Source organism: Pelobates fuscus, chromosome 6, assembly GCF_036172605.1.
Source record: "Pelobates fuscus isolate aPelFus1 chromosome 6, aPelFus1.pri, whole genome shotgun sequence".
Lineage (NCBI taxonomy): Eukaryota > Metazoa > Chordata > Amphibia > Anura > Pelobatidae > Pelobates > Pelobates fuscus.
The window spans coordinates 194,194,386-194,213,493 of NC_086322.1; positions in this window are offsets into that span (position 1 = coordinate 194,194,386).

Sequence of the window (19,108 nt, forward strand, 5' to 3'; positions counted from 1 at the left end):
CATATCTGTTGTCACAGTAGCTTGCACGCATAGTACCACTAATCAAAAAAAAAATGACAGGCAGAGGCAGGCCATCCCTTAGGGGCCGTCGTGGTCGTCGTGCTGTGATTCCCTTTGGCCCTAGAATAATGCCCAGTGTTTGAGGCCACGTACCCTGAACTGGAAAAGTTCTGAGGACATAGTTGACTGGCTAACACAGGACACCCAATCTTCTACAGCTTCCGCTCGGAACCTTGACGCACCATCCTCCTCCAGCTTAGCTTCATGCACCTCTCAAGTTACCACTCGCCCGCCTGCCGCCACCACCAACACTAGCACCACAGCCGCTTCACTTGGTATGTCAGAGGAGTTATTTACATATCAGTTGGTAGAAATGAGTGATGCACAAGCATTATTGCCAGAGGATGTAGATAACAGGGATATGTCTCAGTCAGGCAGCATTACACAAATGGACGTACGGTGTGATGATGATGATGACGCGGTTGATGATGACGATGCGTCCGTGAATGTCCGTGGGTGCCCGCTAGAAGAGAAGAAGAACAGGGGGAAAGTTCAGATGGGGAGACAGAGAGGAGGAGGAGGAGACGAGTTGGAAGCAGGGGGAGGTTGTCGCAAGGAGCTAGTGGCACAGTCAGACAGCATGCATCGGCACCCGGGGTCAGCCAGACAGCACGCCAATCAACGCATGCTGTTGCCACCACCAGAATGCCGTCATTGCAGAGTTCAGTAGTGTGGCATTTTTTTTGTGTGTCTGCCTCTGACAACAGCGATGCCATTTGCAACCTGTGCCAAAAGAAACTGAGTCGTGGAAAGTCCAACACCCACCTAGGTACAACTGCTTTGCGAAGGCACATGATCGCACATCACAAACGCCTATGGGATCAACACATGAGTACAAGCAGCACACAAACTCAAAGTCGCCATCCTCCTCCTGGTCCAGCATCTTCAGCCACGTCAACCACTGCTGTCCTCCTTGCCCCCTCTCAACCATCCGCCACTCTGTCTCTCACCTTGAGCAGTTCCTTCTCATCTGCCCACAGTCAGGTGTCTGTCAAGGACATGTTTGAGCGTAAGAAGCCAATGTCACAAAGTCACCCCCTTGCCCGGCGTCTGACAGCTGGCTTGACTGAACTCTTATCCCGCCAGCTTTTACCATACAAGCTGGTGGAGTCTGAGGCGTTCCAAAAATTTGTAGCTATTGGGACACCGCAGTGGAAGGTACCCAGCCGAAATTTCTTTACACTAAAGGCAATCCCCAACCTGTACTCGATTGTGCAAAAGGAATTAATGGCATGTCTGGCACACAGTGTTGGGGCAAGGGTCCATCTGACCATTGATACCTGGTCTGCAAAGCATGGTCAGGGCAGGTATATCACCTACACTGCGCATTGGGTAAACCTGCTGATGGCTGCCAAGCATGGAATGCGTGGCTCTGCAGAGGAGTTGGTGACACCGCCACGACTTGCAGGCAGGCCTGTTGCCCCTCCTCTACTCCTCCTACTCCATCCTCTTCCATAACCTCCTCGGCTGAGTCCTCTTCTGCTGCTGTGTCTTGCTCCACATCAACGGCACCCTCCCAGCTCCCCAGGTACTATTCCACATCCCAGATACGGCAGTGTCACGCCGTCTTGGGGTTGACTTGCCTGAAAGCAGAGAGTCACACTGGACCAGCACTCCTGTCCGCCCTGAACACAGGAGTCAGGGGAAGAATATAGCTTTGAGGAAGAGGAGGAAGACCAACCACAACAGGAATCCCAGGGTGCTCGTTGTCACCTATCTGGTACCTGTGGTGTTGTACGTGGCTGGGGGGAAGAACATACCTTCAGTGAGATCACTGAGGACGAGCAACAGGACATGAGTAGCTCGGCATCCAACCTTGTGCAAATGGGGTCTTTCATGCTGTCATGCCTGCTGAGGGACCCTTGTATAAAAAGGCTGAAGGAGAACTACCTGTACTGGGTGTCCACGCTACTAGACCCCCGGTATAAGCAGAAAGTGCCTGAAATGTTACCGAATTACGGCAAGTCGGAAAGGATGCAGCAGTTCCAAAAGCAATTAAAAAGTATGCTTTACACAGCGTATAAGGGTGAATTCACAGCACAACGGGAATCTAACAGGGGAAGAGGTGAAAGTAATCCTCCTCCTCCCACGACCACGCCGGCAAGGACAGGAAGCTTTACAGACGTGTTGTTGATGGACGACATGCAGAGCTTTTTAAGTCCTAAGCATCGCCACAGCCCTTCGGGGTCCACCCTCAGAGAACGACAAGACCGACAGGTAGCAGACTACCTCGCCTTAACTGCAGATATCGACACTCTGAGGAGCGATGAACCCCTTGACTACTGGGTGTAACGGATCGCCTGGCACCCTGACTGGGTACCTCCGTTAAAGGATGCTCCTAGCACTCCTGAGGACTTCAAGCACTGCAGCAGACACCACAACCACTGAATCTGAGAAGCATAGGAATCCTCTCTAGCATATGAATGCTGTATACAGCCGAATAGGAAAAACCATGCGAATAGGTTTACACTCCTAGCAGTCAAACTGGAACAGCATACAATAAATCCTCCCCCAAAAATGAGACGACACTTCACTTTGAGGGTTAAACAGGAACTGAGGCTGGCACCAGCCTGGTTTTTATTACAGTTGTTGAGAATACAGGTCCGCCCACAGGGAGGGACAAAACAACCAATCAATCGGTACAATACGCACAGACACTCCCACACAAAATCCTCCCCTCTGCCTGTAATAGGATTACTGAACACAATGGGTAATCTCATTATCACAGGCAGAGGAATACAGTTTTATAAAAAATATCACAGGGACCCCAAAACATGCAATAACCCCATATAAATTATATCCTCAGAACCAGGGGATCTGGGTGAACCACATATCCAAAATTCACCCAGATCCATTAAGTAGTTTGGAAGACACAGTCTAATGCAGATTCCACAGAACATATACAGATTATATAAAAAACAATTACTGTATAATGTGTCCCCTGTTGTATAGTTTAAAACCACTGCACGATGTCTTCGTGTGCCAAACACCGGCGAGATGGCACCGTGTAGAAAACTCACAACAATGTCTGTGAGTTAAAATAGCCGCCATCCATTGTTCTCACCATGTGCCTCTGATACATGAAATGGTGGTCACCCAGTGACTCCACAGTATGTCGCCAGATGGTTCTTAAAGGGCCAGTAAGGTCACACATAATCCATTATGCCCAAATATTGTACTTGAAGGGCCATATCTCCCAGGGACCATAATCACAGGGCAGGAGGCGAGCAAGCAGTCCCCTCCAGGAAACTGGGGCAGAATCGAATGCAGGGTCCAGTCCGCTACACTGGGTGTGCAGGCTTCACCTGTGGCCCGAGCTATCCCAATTTGCGATAGAACTTCTGGCCTGCCCCACTTCAAGTGTCCTGTCAGAAAGGACCTTCAGTGCAGCACTAGGTATTGTCACTGAGAAGAGAAGTCACCTAGGTCAAAAAAGTCTAGATTACCTCACCTTTATTAAGATGAATGAGGGATGGATCCTGAAGGGACTGACAGTGGGCGATACATTCGACTAAAAAAGGCCTGATAGGGGATGTAACAGGGATTAAACTGATAAGAATAGTACTACTTAACACACCACTCCTATCTGGTGGCACATTAGATTGCACGCGCAGTGCCACAAATTTGAAGTAGGAGGACCGACCAAGCATCTTTTTCCATCTCCCAGTTCCTAAAATCGATGCCATATACACGTCCCCTGATAGGGGACGTAACAGGGATTAAAATGATAGGAATAGTACTACTTAGCACTAGTGATGTACCGAACTGTTCGCTGGCGAATAGTTCCTGGCGAACATAGCGTGTTCGCGTTCGCCGCGTCGGGCGAACACATGCGCGGGTTGATCCGCCCCCTATTCGTCATCATTGACTAAACTTTGACCCTGTGCCTCACAGTCAGCAGACACATTGCAGCCAATCAGCAGCAGACCCTCCCTTCCAGACCCTCCCACCTCCTGTACAGCATCCATTTTAGATTCATTCTGAAGCTGCATTCTTAGATAGAGGAGGGAAAGTGTAGCTGCTGCTCATTTGATAGGGAAATGTATAGCTAGGCTAGTGTATTCAGTGTCCACTACAGTCCTGAAGGACTCATCTGATCTCTGCTGTAAGGACAGCACCCCAAAAAGCCCTTTTTAGGGCTAGAACATCAGTCTGCTTCTGTGTCAGGCTCACAGTGGATACTGTGCCCACTTGCCCAGTGCCACCACTCATATCTGGTGTCACAATAGCATTTAAAAAAAAAAAAAAAAGTTTTTCACTGTAATAGATTAATTAGCAGTTAGTTGTCTGCAAGCGTCTGTGTGTCAGGCCAACAGTGTGTACTCTGCCAGTGCACAGTGCCACTCGTATCTGGTGACACAATAGCGTGCATTTAAAAACCCAAAAAACTTTTTTCACTGTAATAGATTGAATAGAAGTTAGTTGTCTGCAAGTGTCTGTGTGTCAGGCTCACAGTGGATACTGTGTCCACTTGCCCAGTGCCACCACTCATATCTGGTGTCACAATAGCTTGCATTTAAAAACAAAATTTTTTTTCACTGTAATAGATTAATTAGCAGTTAGTTGTCTGCAAGAGTCTGTGTGTCAGGCCAACAGCGTGTACTCTGCCAGTGCACAGTGCCACTCATATCTGGTGGCACAATAGCGTACACTTAAAAACCCCAAAACCTTTTTTTCACTGTAATAGATTGAATAGCAGTTAGTTGTCTGCAAGCGTCTGTGTGTCAGGCTCACAGTGGATACTGAAAAGATATAACTGGTATGTGAGCGCTCCAATTAATTATGCAGATTTACATAAAAATCAAGATGACAATATCAATAAACTTGAAAATGACCAATCTCGCCGAGATCACCACAATGACCACCATAAACCACAATTGAATGTACTGGGTGAGTCTTATCTGAATCAGAATACTCTACACATATATATAAGAGTATAACAAAATATCATTTATTGTATAGTAAACCAATCATAAAAAATGAAACAACATCTCAAAACGTCCAGTATCAGATGTAAACGTGATGAATAGTAAGGGGCCCCTTATTCATATTCTTGTCGACAAAGGACTGATGTAAAAAATCAGAGATGTGCACATTAGCATAAAAACTATATGTGAACTCAAAAAAGTTCAAGCAGTAGGCTCCAGTCCAGTCCGTGAAAAAATATATAAGTGGATAAACGGATAATGCCCAGACGACCAAGCCGTCTTACGGAGAGGGAGCTCAAACACCAGCCAAACACCCTGGTCAAGACTAAGAGGGAAGCGATAGGGATGGCCCCAAAGGTGAAAAATCACATCCAGATATGGAAAACTATGGGGATATCACTTCAGCAACTTACCCTATCCGTCCGACCATCGGGTGAGAAACTGGGAGCACATAAACTCCAAACCGTGAGGGCTGCAGGAAAAAGGCCGTTCTCGCCAGGTCGCTTGCCGAAAATCAATGGCGGGTCGTAAAGGACGAATCGGCTGGGAAGTTCAAATCCGTCGGCGGTGTGGTGAGGTAGCAGACAGCACGTCTACGCGTTTCGTCCTAGCTGGAGGACTTTTTCAAGACAATGTCTGCTGTCTAAGAGCCGGGTTTATATACCCACTCTTAATTGATTCATAGAATGGTCATGATTGCTAATTGATAAACTGAGATCATTACAGATCTAAAGTAAATGGTCATAATTGTTAATTGATAAACTGAGATCATTACAGATCTAAAATAAAATATGCTGCAAGTGGATAGAAAAACACAAAATATAATAAATGAAAACATATATCCTTATTAGGACAATCTCATATTATTAACATCGAAAAATTATATATATATAGACATAAAATAAAGATTAAAAATATATTTTTATTTTTACTTTTATTTTTACTAATAAAGTATTTCAATCTCAAGTTTAACAGAGATAATTAATCAATCTTGATTTGTGAGCCTTTTTTTTTTTTTTTAAAATAATAATAATGATAATATAGTTCAATTGTTTTATAAAAATCTATTGTTTATATATATTAGATTAGGAACAAGAACATTAAAATAAATGTTGGTGCCCAGTGCCACCACTCATATCTGGTGTCACAATAGCTTGCATTTAAAAACAAAAAATGTTTTTCACTGTAATAGATTAATTAGCAGTTAGTTGTCTGCAAGCGTCTGTGTGTCAGGCCAACAGCGTGCACTCTGACAACCTCTGCCAGTTCACATTGCCACTCATATCTGGTGGCACAATAGCGTGCATTTAAAAACCCAAAACATTTTTCACTGTTATAGATTGAATAGCAGTTAGTTGTCTGCAAGCGTCTGTGTGTCAGGCCAACAGCGTGTACTCTGCCAGTGCATAGTGCCAGTCACATCTGGTGGCACAATAGCGTGCATTTAAAAACCCAAAAACTTTTTTCACTGTTATAGATTGAATAGCAGTTAGTTGTCTTCAAGCGGGTGTGTCAGGCCTACAGCATGTACCCTGGCAACCTCTGCAAGTGCACATTGCCACTCATATCTGGTGTCACAATAGCGTGCATTTAAAACCCAAAAACTTTTTTCACTGTTATTGATTGAATAGCAGTTAGATGTCTGCAAGCGTCTGTGTGTCAGGCCAACAGCGTGTACTCTGCCAGTGCACAGTGCCACTCATATCTGGTGGCACAATAGCGTGCATTTAAAAACCCCAAAACTTTTTTTCACTGTAATAGATTAATTAACAGTTAGTTGTCTGCAAGCGTCTGTGTGTCAGGCTCACAGTGGATACTGTGCCCACTTGCCCAGTGCCACCACTCATATCTGGTGTCACAATAGCTTGCATTTAAAAACAAAAAATGTTTTTCACTGTAATAGATTAATTAGCAGTTAGTTGTCTGCAAGCGTCTGTGTGTCAGGCCAACAGCGTGCACTCTGACAACCTCTGCCAGTTCACATTGCCACTCATATCTGGTGGCACAATAGCGTGCATTTAAAAACCCAAAACATTTTTCACTGTTATAGATTGAATAGCAGTTAGTTGTCTGCAAGCGTCTGTGTGTCAGGCCAACAGCGTGTACTCTGCCAGTGCACAGTGCCACTCATATCTGGTGGCGCAATAGCGTGCATTTAAAACCCAACAACTTTTTTTTCACTCTAATAGATTGAATAGCAGTTAGTTGTCTTCAAGCGGGTATGTCAGGCCTACAGCGTGTACTCTGCCAACCTCTGCAAGTGCACATTGCCACTCATATCTGGTGTCACAATAGCGTGCATTTAAAAAACAAAAAACTTTTTTCACTGTTATAGATTGAATAGCAGTTAGTTGTCTTCAAGCGGGTGTGTCAGGCCTACAGCATGTACTCTGGCAACCTCTGCAAGTGCACATTGCCACTCATATCTGGTGTCACAAAAGCGTGCATTTAAAACCAAAAACCTTTTTCACTGTTATAGATTGAATAGCAGTTAGTTGTCTTCAAGCGGGTGTGTCAGGCCTACAGCGTGTACTCTGCCAACCTCTGCAAGTGCACATTGCCACTCATATCTGGTGTAACAATAGCGTGCATTTAAAAACAAAACTTGTTTCACTGTTATAAGCGTCTGTGTGTCAGGCCAACAGCGTGTACTCTGCCAGTGCACAGTGCCACTCATATCTGGTGGCGCAATAGCGTGCATTTAAAACCCAACAACTTTTTTTTTCACTGTAATAGATTGAATGGCAGTTAGTTGTCTTCAAGCGGGTATGTCAGGCCTACAGCGTGTACTCTGCCAACCTCTCCAAGTGCACATTGCCACTCATATCTGGTGTCACATTAGCGTGCATTTAAAAAACAAAAAACTTTTTTCACTGTTATAGATTGAATAGCAGTTAGTTGTCTTCAAGCGGGTGTGTCAGGCCTACAGCGTGTACTCTGCCAACCTCTGCCAGTGCACATTGCCACTCATAAATGGTGTCACAATAGCGTGCATTAAAAAACAAAAAACTTTTTTCACTGTTATAGATTGAATAGCAGTTAGATGTCTGCAAGCGTCTGTGTGTCAGGCCAACAGCGTGTACTCTGCCAGTGCACATTGCCACTCATATCTGGTGTCACAATAGCGGACATTTAAAACCAAAAAACGTTTTTCACTGTTATAGATTGAATAGCAGTTAGTTGTCTTAAAGCGGGTGTGTCAGGCCTACAGCATATACTCTGCCAACCTCTGCCACTGCACAGTGCCACTCATATCTGGTCTCACAGTAGCTTGCACGCATAGTACCACTAATCCAAAAAAAATTACAGGCAGAGGCAGGCCACCCCGCAGGGGCCATCGTGGTCATGGTGCTGTGATTCCCTTTGGCCCTAGAATAATGCCCAGTGTTCAGAGGCCACGTACCCTGAACTGGAAAAGTTCTGAGGACATAGTTGACTGGCTAACACAGGACACCCAATCTTCTACAGCTTCCGCTCGGAACCTTGACGCACCATCCTCCTGCAGCTTAGCTTCGGGCACCTCTCAAGATACCACTCACCCACCTGCCGCCACCACCAACACGAGCACCACAGCCGCTTCACTTGGTATGTCAGAGGAGTTATTTACACATCCATTTGAAGAAATGAGTGATGTGCAACCATTATTGCCAGAGGATGTAGATAACAGGGATATGTCTCAGGCAGGCAGCATTACACACATGGACGTACGGTGTGATGATGATGATGTTGTACCCGCTGCTGCTTCCTTTGCTGACTTGTAAGATACAAGTGAAGCGGTTGATGATGACGATGCGTCCATGGATGTCCTGTGGGTGCCCGCTCAGCAAGAAGAAAAGGGCAAAAGTTCAGATGGGGAGACAGAGAGGAGGAGCAGGAGACGAGTTGGAAGCAGGGGGAGGTATGCGCAAGGAGCTAGTGGCACAGTCAGACAGCATGCATCGGCACCCAGGGTCAGCCCGACAGCACGCCAATCAACGCATGCTGTGTTCCCCACCAGAATGCCGTCATTGCAGAGCTCAGCAGTGTGGAATTTTTTTGTGTGTCTGCCTCTGACAACAGCGTTGCCATTTGCAACCTGTGCCAAAAGAAACTGAGTCGTGGGAAGTCCAGCACCCACCTAGGTACAACTGCTTTGCATAGGCACATGATCGCACATCACAAACGCCTATGGGATCAACACATGAGTACAAGCAGCACTCAAGCTCAAAGCTGCCATCCTCCTCCTGGTCCAGCATCTTCAGCCACGTCAACCACTGCTGTCCTCCTTGCCCCCTCTCAACCATCCGCCACTCGGTCTCTCGCCTTGAGCAGTTCCCGCTCATCTGCCCACAGTCAGGTGTCTGTCAAGGACATGTTTGAGCGTAAGAAGCCAATGTCAGAAAGTCACCCCCTTGCCCAGTGTCTGACAGCTGGCTTGTCTGAACTATTAGCCCGCCAGCTTTTACCATACAAGCTGATGGAGTCTGAGGCGTTCAACAAATTTGTAGCTTGGGGACACCGCAGTGGAAGGTACCCGGATGAAATTTCTTTTCACAAAAGGCAATCCCCAACCTGTACTCGATTGTGCAAAAGGAAGTAATGGCATGTCTGGCACACAGTGTTGGGGCAAGGGTCCATCTGACCACTGATACCTGGTCTGCAAAGCATGGTCAGGGCAGGTATATCACCTACACTGCGCGTTGGGTAAACCTGCTGACGGCTGCCAAGCATGGAATGCGTGGCTCTGCAGAGGAGTTGGTGACACCGCCACGACTTGCAGGCAGGCCTGCTGCCACCTCCTCTACTCCTCCTACTCCATCCTCCTCGGCTGAGTCCTCTTCTGCTGCTGCGTCTTGCTCCACATCAACGGCACCCCCCCAGCTCCCCAGGTACTATTCCACATCCCGGATATGGCAGTGTCACGCCGTCTTGGGTTTGACTTACTTGAAAGCAGAGAGTCACACTGGACAAGCACTCCTGTCCGCCCTGAACGCACAGGTGGAAAAGTGGCTTACTCCGCAGCAATTGGATATCGGCAAAGTGGTTTGTGAAAACGGAACAAATTTGTTGGCAGCATTGAAGTTGGGCAAGTTGACACATGTGCCGTGCATGGCACATGTGTGTAATCTGATCGTACAACGCTTTGTGCATAAGTACACAGGCTTACAGGACGTCCTGAAGCAGGCCAGGAAGGTGTGTGGCCATTTCAGGCATTCCTACACGGCCATGGCGCACTTTGCCAATATCCAGCGGCGAAACAACATGCCAGTGAGGCGCTTGATTTGCGACAGCCTGACACGTTGGAATTCAACACTCATAATGTTCGACCGCCTGCTCCAACAAGAAAAATCCGTTAATGAATATTTGTATGACCAGGGTGCTAGGACAGCCTCTCGGGAGCTGGGAATTTTTTTGCCACGTTATTGGACGCTCATGCGTCCTTTTGAGGAGGTGACAAACCTAGTCAGTCGCACCGAAGGCACCATCAGCGACATCATACCATTTGTTTTCTTCCTGGAGCGTGCCCTGCGAAGAGTGCTGGATCAGGCTGTAGATGAGCGTGAAGAGGAAGAGGAAGAGTTGTGGTCACCATCACCATCAGAAACAGCCTTATCAGCATCGCTTGCGGAACCTACGGAAACGCTGGAAGAGGATTGTGAGGAAGAGGAGTCAGAGGAGGAATGTGGCTTTGAGGAGGAGGAGGAAGACCAACCACAACAGGCATCCCAGGGTGCTCGTTGTCACCTATCTGGTACCCGTGGTGTTGTACGTGGCTGGGGGGAAGAACATACCTTCATTGAGATCACTGAGGCGGAGGAACGGGAAATGAGTAGCTCGGCATCCAACCTTGTGCAAATGGGGTCTTTCATGCTGTCGTGCCTGTTGAGGGACCCTCGTATAAAAAGGCTGAAGGAGAACGACCTGTGGAGCAAGAAGCAGCGGCACAAGAGGACTCAGCCGAGGAGGTTATGGAAGAGGATGGAGTAGGAGGAGTAGAGGAGGTGGCAGCAGGACTGCCTGCAATTCGTGGCGGTGTCACCAACTCCTCTGCAATGCCACGCATTCCTTGCTTGTCAGCTGTCAGCAGGTTTACCCAATGCGCAGTGTAGGTGATATACCTGCCCTGACCATGCTTTGCAGACCAGGTATCAGTGGTCAGATGGACCCTTGCCCCAACACTGTGTGCCAGACATGCCATGACTTCCTTTTGCACAATCGAGTACAAGTTGGGGATTGCCTTTTGTGAAAATAAATTCCGGCCGGGTACCTTCCACTGCGGTGTCCCAATAGCTACACATTTTTTGAACGCCTCAGACTCAACCAGATTGTATGGTAAAAGCTGGTGGGCTAATAGTTCGGACAAGCCAGCTGTCAGACGCTGGGCAAGGGGGTGACTTGGTGACATTGGCTTCTTACGCTCAAACATGTCCTTGACAGACACATGACTGTGGGCAGATGAGCGGGAACTGCTCAAGGCGGGAGACGGAGTGGCGGATGGTTGAGAGGGGGCAAGAAGGACAGCAGTGGTTGACGTGGCTGAAGATGCTGGACCAGGAGGAGGATGGCGGCTTAGAGTAGGCGTGCTGCTTGTACTCATGTGTTGATCCCATAGGCGTTTGTGATGTGAGATCATGTGCCTACGCAAAGCAGTTGTACCTAGGTGGGTGTTGGACCTCCCACGACTCAGTTTCCTTTGGCACAGGTTGCAAATGGCATCGCTGTTGTCAGAGGCAGACACACAAAAAAAATGCCACACTGCTGAGCTCTGCAATGACGGCATTCTGGTGGTGGACACAGCATGCGTTGATTGGCGTGCTGTCGGGCTGACCCCGGGTGCCGATGCATGCTGTCTGACTGTGCCACTAGCTCCTTGCGACGACCCCCCCCTGCTTCCAACTGGTCTCCTCCTCCTCCTCTCTGTCTCCCCATCTGAACTTTCGCCCTGTTCTTCTTCTCTTCTAGCGGGCACCCACGTGACATCCATGGACGCATCGTCATCATCAACCGCTTCGCTTGTATCTGACAACTCAGAAAAGGAAGCAGCAGCGGGTACAACATCATCATCATCACACCGTACCTCCATGAGGTTAATGCTGCCTGCCTGAGACATATCCCTGTTATCTACATCCTCTAGCAATAATGGTTGCGCATCACTCATTTCTTCAAACGGGTGTGTGAATAACTCCTCTGACATACCAAGTAAAGCGGCTGTGGTGCTAGTTTTGGTGGTGGCGGCAGGCGGGTGAGTGCTATCTTGAGAGGTGCCTGAAGCTAAGCTGGAGGAGGATTGTGCGTCAAGGTTCCGAGCGGAGGCTGTACAAGATTGGGTGTCCTGTGTTAGCCAGTCAACTAAGTCCTCAGAACTTTTCAAGTTCAGGGTACGTGGCTTCTGAAAACTGGGCATTATTCTAGGGCAAAAGGGAATCACAGCACCACGACCACGACGGCCCCTGCGGGGTGGCCTGCCTCTGCCTGTCATTTTTGGGGGGATTTGTGGTACTATGCGTGCAAGCTACTGTGAGACCAGATATGATTGGCAATGTGCACTGGAACAGTTCTGCAGAGCACACACTGTAGGCCTGAGACACCAGCTTGAAGACAAGTAACTGCTATTCAATCTATAACAGTGAAAAACAAATTTTGTTTTTAAAAGCACGCTATAGAGACACCAGATATGATTGGCAATGTGCACTGGAACAGTGCTGCAGAGCACACACTGTAGGCCTGAGACACCCGCTTGAAGACAAGTAACTGCTATTCAATCTATAACAGTGAAAAACAAATTTTGGTTGTAAAAGCACGCTATAGAGACACAAGATATGAGTGGCAACTGTCAAAGCACGCTGGCACAGGTCTGCAGAGCACACGCTGAAGTAGGCCTGGCACCAAGATGCTTGCAGACAACTAACTGATCTTCTATTACAGTGAAAAAAAATTATTTCTTTTAAATCTAAAGCTTAACCAATTGTTAAAACAGATATGAGTGGTGGCACTGGGCAAATAGGCACAGTATCCAATGTGAACCTCACACAGAAGCTGGCAGGCAGGCAACTGCTCTTCTATTACAGTGGAAACAAAATTTTGGTTGTAAAAGCACGCTATAGAGACACCAGATATGATTGGCAACTGTCAAAGCACGCTGGCACAGGTCTGCAGAGCACACGCTGAAGTAGGCCTGAAACACAGACGCTTGCAGACAACTAACTGCTCTTCTATTACAGTGAAAAAAAATTATTTCTTTTAAATCGAAAGCTTAACCAATTGTTAAAACAGATATGAGTGGTGGCACTGGGCAAATAGGCACAGTATCCAATGTGAACCTCATACAGAAGTTGGCAGGCAGGCAACTGCTCTTCTGTTACAGTGAAAACAAAATTTTGGTTGTAAAAGCACGCTAAAGAGACACCAGATATGATTGGCAACTGTCAAAGCACGCTGGCACAGGTCTGCAGAGCACACGCTGAAGTAGGCCTGAAACACAGACGCTTGCAGACAACTAACTGCTCTTCTATTACAGTGAAAAAAAATTATTTCTTTTAAATCGAAAGCTTAACCAATTGTTAAAACAGATATGAGTGGTGGCACTGGGCAAAAAGGCACAGTATCCAATGTGAACCTCACACAGAGGCTGGCAGGCAGGCAACTGCTCTTCTATTACAGTGAAAAAAAAAATATTTATTTTAAATGTAAAGCTTAACCTATTGTTAAAACAGATATGAGTGGTGGCACTGGGCAAATAGGCACAGTATCCAATGTGAACCTCACACAGAAGCTGGCAGGCAGACACCCGCAATTACATTACACAGGAAAAAAAAAAAAAAGCAGCCTGATGTTATAGCCCTAAAAAGGGCTTTTTGGGGTGCTGTCCTTACAGCAGAGATCAGATGAGTCCTTCAGGATTGTAGTGGACACTGAATACCCTAGCCTAGCTATCAATTTCCCTATGTAATCAGCAGCAGCTAAACTTTCCCTCCTCTCACTAAGCATTCATCTTCCGACTGAATCAAAAATGGATGCTGGGAGGGAGGTTGGAGGGTGTGGAAGGGAGGGAGTGCTGCTGATTGGCTGTAATGTGTCTGCTGACCGAGAGGCACAGGGTCAAAGTTTGCCCAATGATGACGAATAGGGGGCGGATCGAACTGCGCATGTGTCCGCCCGCCGCGGCGAACGCGAACACGCTAATTTCGCCGGGAACTGTTCGCCGGCGGACAGTTCGGTACATCACTATTCGTGACATCACTACTTAACACACCACTTCTATCTAGTGGCTCATTAGAGTGCACACGCAGTGCCCCAAATTCGAAGTAGATGGACCGACCAAGCATCTTTTTCCATCTCCCGGTTCCTAAAACCGATGCCATATACACGTCCCGTGATAGGGGACGTAACAGGGATTAAACGTATAAGAATAGTACTACTTAACACACCACTCGTATCTGGTGGCACATTAGATTGCACGCGCAGTGCCACAAATTTGAAGTAGGCGGACCGACCAAGCATCTTTTTCCATCTCCCGGTTCCTAAAATCTATGCCATATACACGTCCCCTGATAGGGAACGTAACAGGGATTAAACTGATAGGAATAGTACTACTTAAAACAACTTATAATAAAGCAGAGAGAGGCAATGCAAAGAGAGAAGAGTCTGAAGAAGACAAGTCAGAGGAGGAAGGTGGCTTTGAGGAGGTGGAAGACCAAACACAGCAGGCGTCCCAGGGGGCGTGCTGTCACCTTTCGGGGACCCTTGGTGTTGTACGTGGCTGGGTGGAGGAAGAGACCTTCAATGACATCAGTGAGGACAAGGAACGGGGCATGGCTACCTTGGTATCCAACCTTGTGCAAATGGGGAGTTTGCGTTTGTGCAAATGGACTGTTTGCGGTTGTTTGCGGTGCGTTAAACGGGGAGTTTGGTCTGTCACTGTGAAGCGGGCATAACCCTTAGACTACCTGATCAATACAACATCATACCTGATGTTTTAAAGCATGTTATTCCAAACAATTTAGGAATGTTAGGTGATTTCTGCCCTTTATGGATTAAAACCAGACTCTGCATCAACTATGTAATTTTCCATGGGAGTTTTGCCATGGATCCCCCTCCGGCATGCCACAGTCCAGGTGTTAGTCCCCTTGAAACAACTTTTCCATCACTATTGTGGCCAGAAAGAGTCCCTGTGGGTTTTAAAATTCTCCTGCCTATTGAAGTCTATGGCGGTTCGCCCGGTTCGCCCGGTTCGCCCGTTCGCGAACATTTGCGGAAGTTCGCGTTCGCCATTCGCGAACAGAAGATTTTATGTTCGCGACATCACTATAGATAAAGTGAACAAAAGAAGGGTAAAGGAGCAGTGAAATAAATATATATATATATATATATATATATATATATCAATATTTACCAAATAGGAGGAAAATTTACCTGTATTGGTGTACTGCAAAATATACACAAAAAATCAAATGTATGTATATATTTTGCAGTATAGTGATTGGCCCATTTTCGCACCCTTGTAGTTAGTTTGACCAGTTTTTCATTAATGAAATTCTGCAGAGCTAAACAGATATAAGGACCAAATTCGGCTATTCTGAAATTCCCCTCACCCCCTACACTGTAAATATTATTTTTTTTAAAGCACTTTGCATATTTATAATGCACATATAATAGTACAACTGAAATATGTATTGATTTATTGAAATTCTTTCATGGTAAATTGGTTTAAATGAGTAATCCGCATTGGTCACTAAATCTAGTGCCTGGACTGTCATTTAATTTCTCTTTATATAAATTTTATGAAGGCAAAAAAGGTGCTAAATATCAAAAGAAATGAAATGTTTCTATGGTGACTGGACCTTTTTTACCACTTTACCCCATAATAGCATACTTTTCTGCCTTGCTAAATGTCCCAGTTAGACTTCTAACCTTTTGAAGGAATTTCCAAATGACTACATGTGTCAGAGATCAACAATTATAAGAGCTAAGTATGAGTGAGCATTGCAATGAAATCACGTACATATTTCTGGATGCATTGAACTTGATGTGTGATTTTACTTAACTGAAATATCCAAGTACAATAACCAAAATAGCTGGTTGCACTGGTTATGGTGTTAACAATCCACAAATACATGTTTGTTTGAAGATAAAGTATTATTAGGAATATTAGATATTACAGTTTTTGTTAAGTGAGAATAAACAAAGTCAGTGTGTGTCATATAATGGAATGTTACAATAGATACTCCTAAATCATTTTACAATTCAGTTTGTAAGTAAAAAAAAAAACAAGAAAAAAAAAAAACCTTTTGAACTCAAAGGAAGAGGAAAGCTAATACATTCATTGTATTGAACAATGTGTTCGATTCATCCCTCCTGATCCCCCTGCCTCTGTTTTGTTAGGAAAGGTTTTCTAAATGGCAAACGAGGATGAAAAACGCCAGACTAATAATTTATTTATTACTGTATGTTACTATGGTTAAAGTGTCACTGTCACATCAAACTTACTTCCTCTGTGTTTCTTCTTCCTCTCTGCTTAGGTTTTCTTTAAAGCATAAGACAAAGTAGGGACTTCATTGGATTTGGGCATTATTCAGGGATGAGATATAGAGTCAAATGGGACACCTAGGGGCATTTAGGGTGACTAGGGGGACAATAAAATGTAGTGGAGTTGGGAGGGGGGTTAAAAAGTAAACAGATGAGGCCATCACAGTGCTGTTTTAAGCCTGAGCATTGGAACAGAGCAATCAGCCAGCAGTCTGTGAACCAAAAATAAGTTAACTAAACATAAATTAAAAACCGAAAGGTGTGACCTTTCCTCAGGATATTTCCACCCATCCTCCATTCAGTGGTGGGGGCCAGCGGGGAGGACAATAGGCCCCCACCTTTATTGGTATTTAGGGCCCCCAGCCCCCACGCTGTGTAATTTGACTCATAACAACACTCTGATTGGTTGATTGAAAGCAACCAATCAGAGAGTTGTGAGTCAAATTACACAGCGTGGGAAAATTCCAGAGAACTTTCCCACGCTGTGTAAAATGACACAGAACACTCTGCTTGGATTTCAAGCCAACCAGCGTGCTGTGACAGGTAAATGTAGAGTCTCTTCATTTATCTGTCAGAGCACTCTGATTGGATGGCTTAAACCAACCAATCAGAGGTCTCTGAGCCTAATTGGAGGGCGGGGGGAGGCTTTATGAGCCTTCCCCCACCCTGCGGAGCTCAGTCTTCGCGGTGCCCTCCATGAGTGAAGATGGATTACTTTTTCAGCGTCGGGGTTTTTTTTCTGTCTGATTATTTTTTTGCGCTCTGTTTTTTTTTTTTTTTTTTTTAAGTGCGTAGGGTATTATGGTTTTTTATTTGACCTTTTTTGGGGCTGAAAAAAGATTTTAGAAAAAAGACCTCAAATGGTAAGTTTTATTTCTTTTTTACAGGTACTTAAGGGGGGGCGGCGCTCAGGGGTGGGGGCCTGGAGGGCGGATAATAGGTGTCCCCCCCTTATTCTGATTTAGGGCCCCCACCTGCCGCTCAGTGGTGGGGGCTGGGAGGGTCAATAGGTCCCCCTTCAGTTTAAAAGTCTCCACTCACGCGGCAAGGGTGGGGGCCTGGGAGGGGGGACACTTGGGTGTTTGTTTGTTTTTGTTGTGTTTTTTTATTTTTTTAACAGTGAGCAGCCACAGGCTGCTCACTGTTTAGTAGACATGCCGCTACTCGTGGTATAGCGAGCAGAGGCAGAATTTACTAATACTAAGTAATCTTTACTTAGTTTTAGTAAATTTGGCTGAAAGACCAATTTAGGTCTTTCAGCCTTTTGGTAGATCCCTAATACTGTGGGAATTAGGAAGTTATCTACTTACTCATTCCCATCCATTGACTGGATAAGTAACTTACATTTTATATGAACGTGTTACTTGATTGTTGTAAGTGTTGCAAATGCTTACAGCTAAATCTTGACTATGTTAGTACTTCGGCAATGCTGTGCTTCGGCTATTTGGACATTCAGCGCTGTAACGGAGCTCCAGTACTCCGACCGAGTACCTCCGCCAAGTCTGCTTCCTTGTAGCTATCAGGGACCCTGAAACACTTCAGACCCAGACGCCGAGGCTTGACTGGGATCACTTAGGGCTTTTTCCACCCTGGACCAAACACCAGACGACACATGATGAAGGTTAAACAGCAACTCTTTTATCAATCAGCACACATGCAGCAAAACAACTCCTCCTCAGAGGAAAAACAAAATGACAGTCAAAAACAGACAGTGTTGACAGTTATTGGAAGTTGCAGAACTGTGCCAGTACCATTTAAAGGGCCAGAACAGTCTTTTAAAACACTGATAAGTCCAAATGGTATTTCTAACTGGTAAAATCTCCCAGTGACCATAGTCACAGGGCAGGAGGCTGGTAATTAGTCCTCTCCAGGCACAAGTGGTGAAGGGCACTTCGTCACACATCTTACCATTGGGGGGGAGACTAACCAGGTACCTGACCTTCTGCCGGTCAGTACCTGAGTTAGTCGAGTAGCCCACCCACAACAAACAGTTAACAGAGTAGCCCACCCACAATATACCATTACTGCCCCTCTCCATATCTTCCTCCCTTAATTCTATTATATGACATTTACTGCCCCTCTCCATGTCTTCCTCCATTAATTCCATTATATTACATTTACTGCCCCTCTCCATGTCTATGTATTACACCCTGTATCCCTGTATTACACACTGTATCCTTGTATTACACTCAGTATCTCTGTATTATATTGGAAACAAAGGCGGATGTGAGCTCCCCCAAGTCGTTGCCCAAGATCACATCAGCTGGCAAATCCTGCATAATCCCCACCTCCACATTCCCATACCCCACTCCCCAATCCAAATGTACCTTGGCAGTGGGGACTTTGTAAATTGCTCCCCCTGCCACTCGTACGGCCACACAGTCCCCAGTGAGATTTTTCTTTGGAATCAGATGATTCTGGACCAGAGTCAAGGTGGAACCAGAGTCACGTAATCCTTGTATACTCTTTCCCTCCATGTGTACCACCTGGCGGTGCCCCTGTCGGTTGTCTGAGGCGGCTTGTATGGGGTTCACTTTGTGCAGGGTTCCCAGGGGTTCTTCTTGGTAACAGTGTACTGCAGCCCGGTTATGGGGTGGTGGCCCCTGGTTATGCCA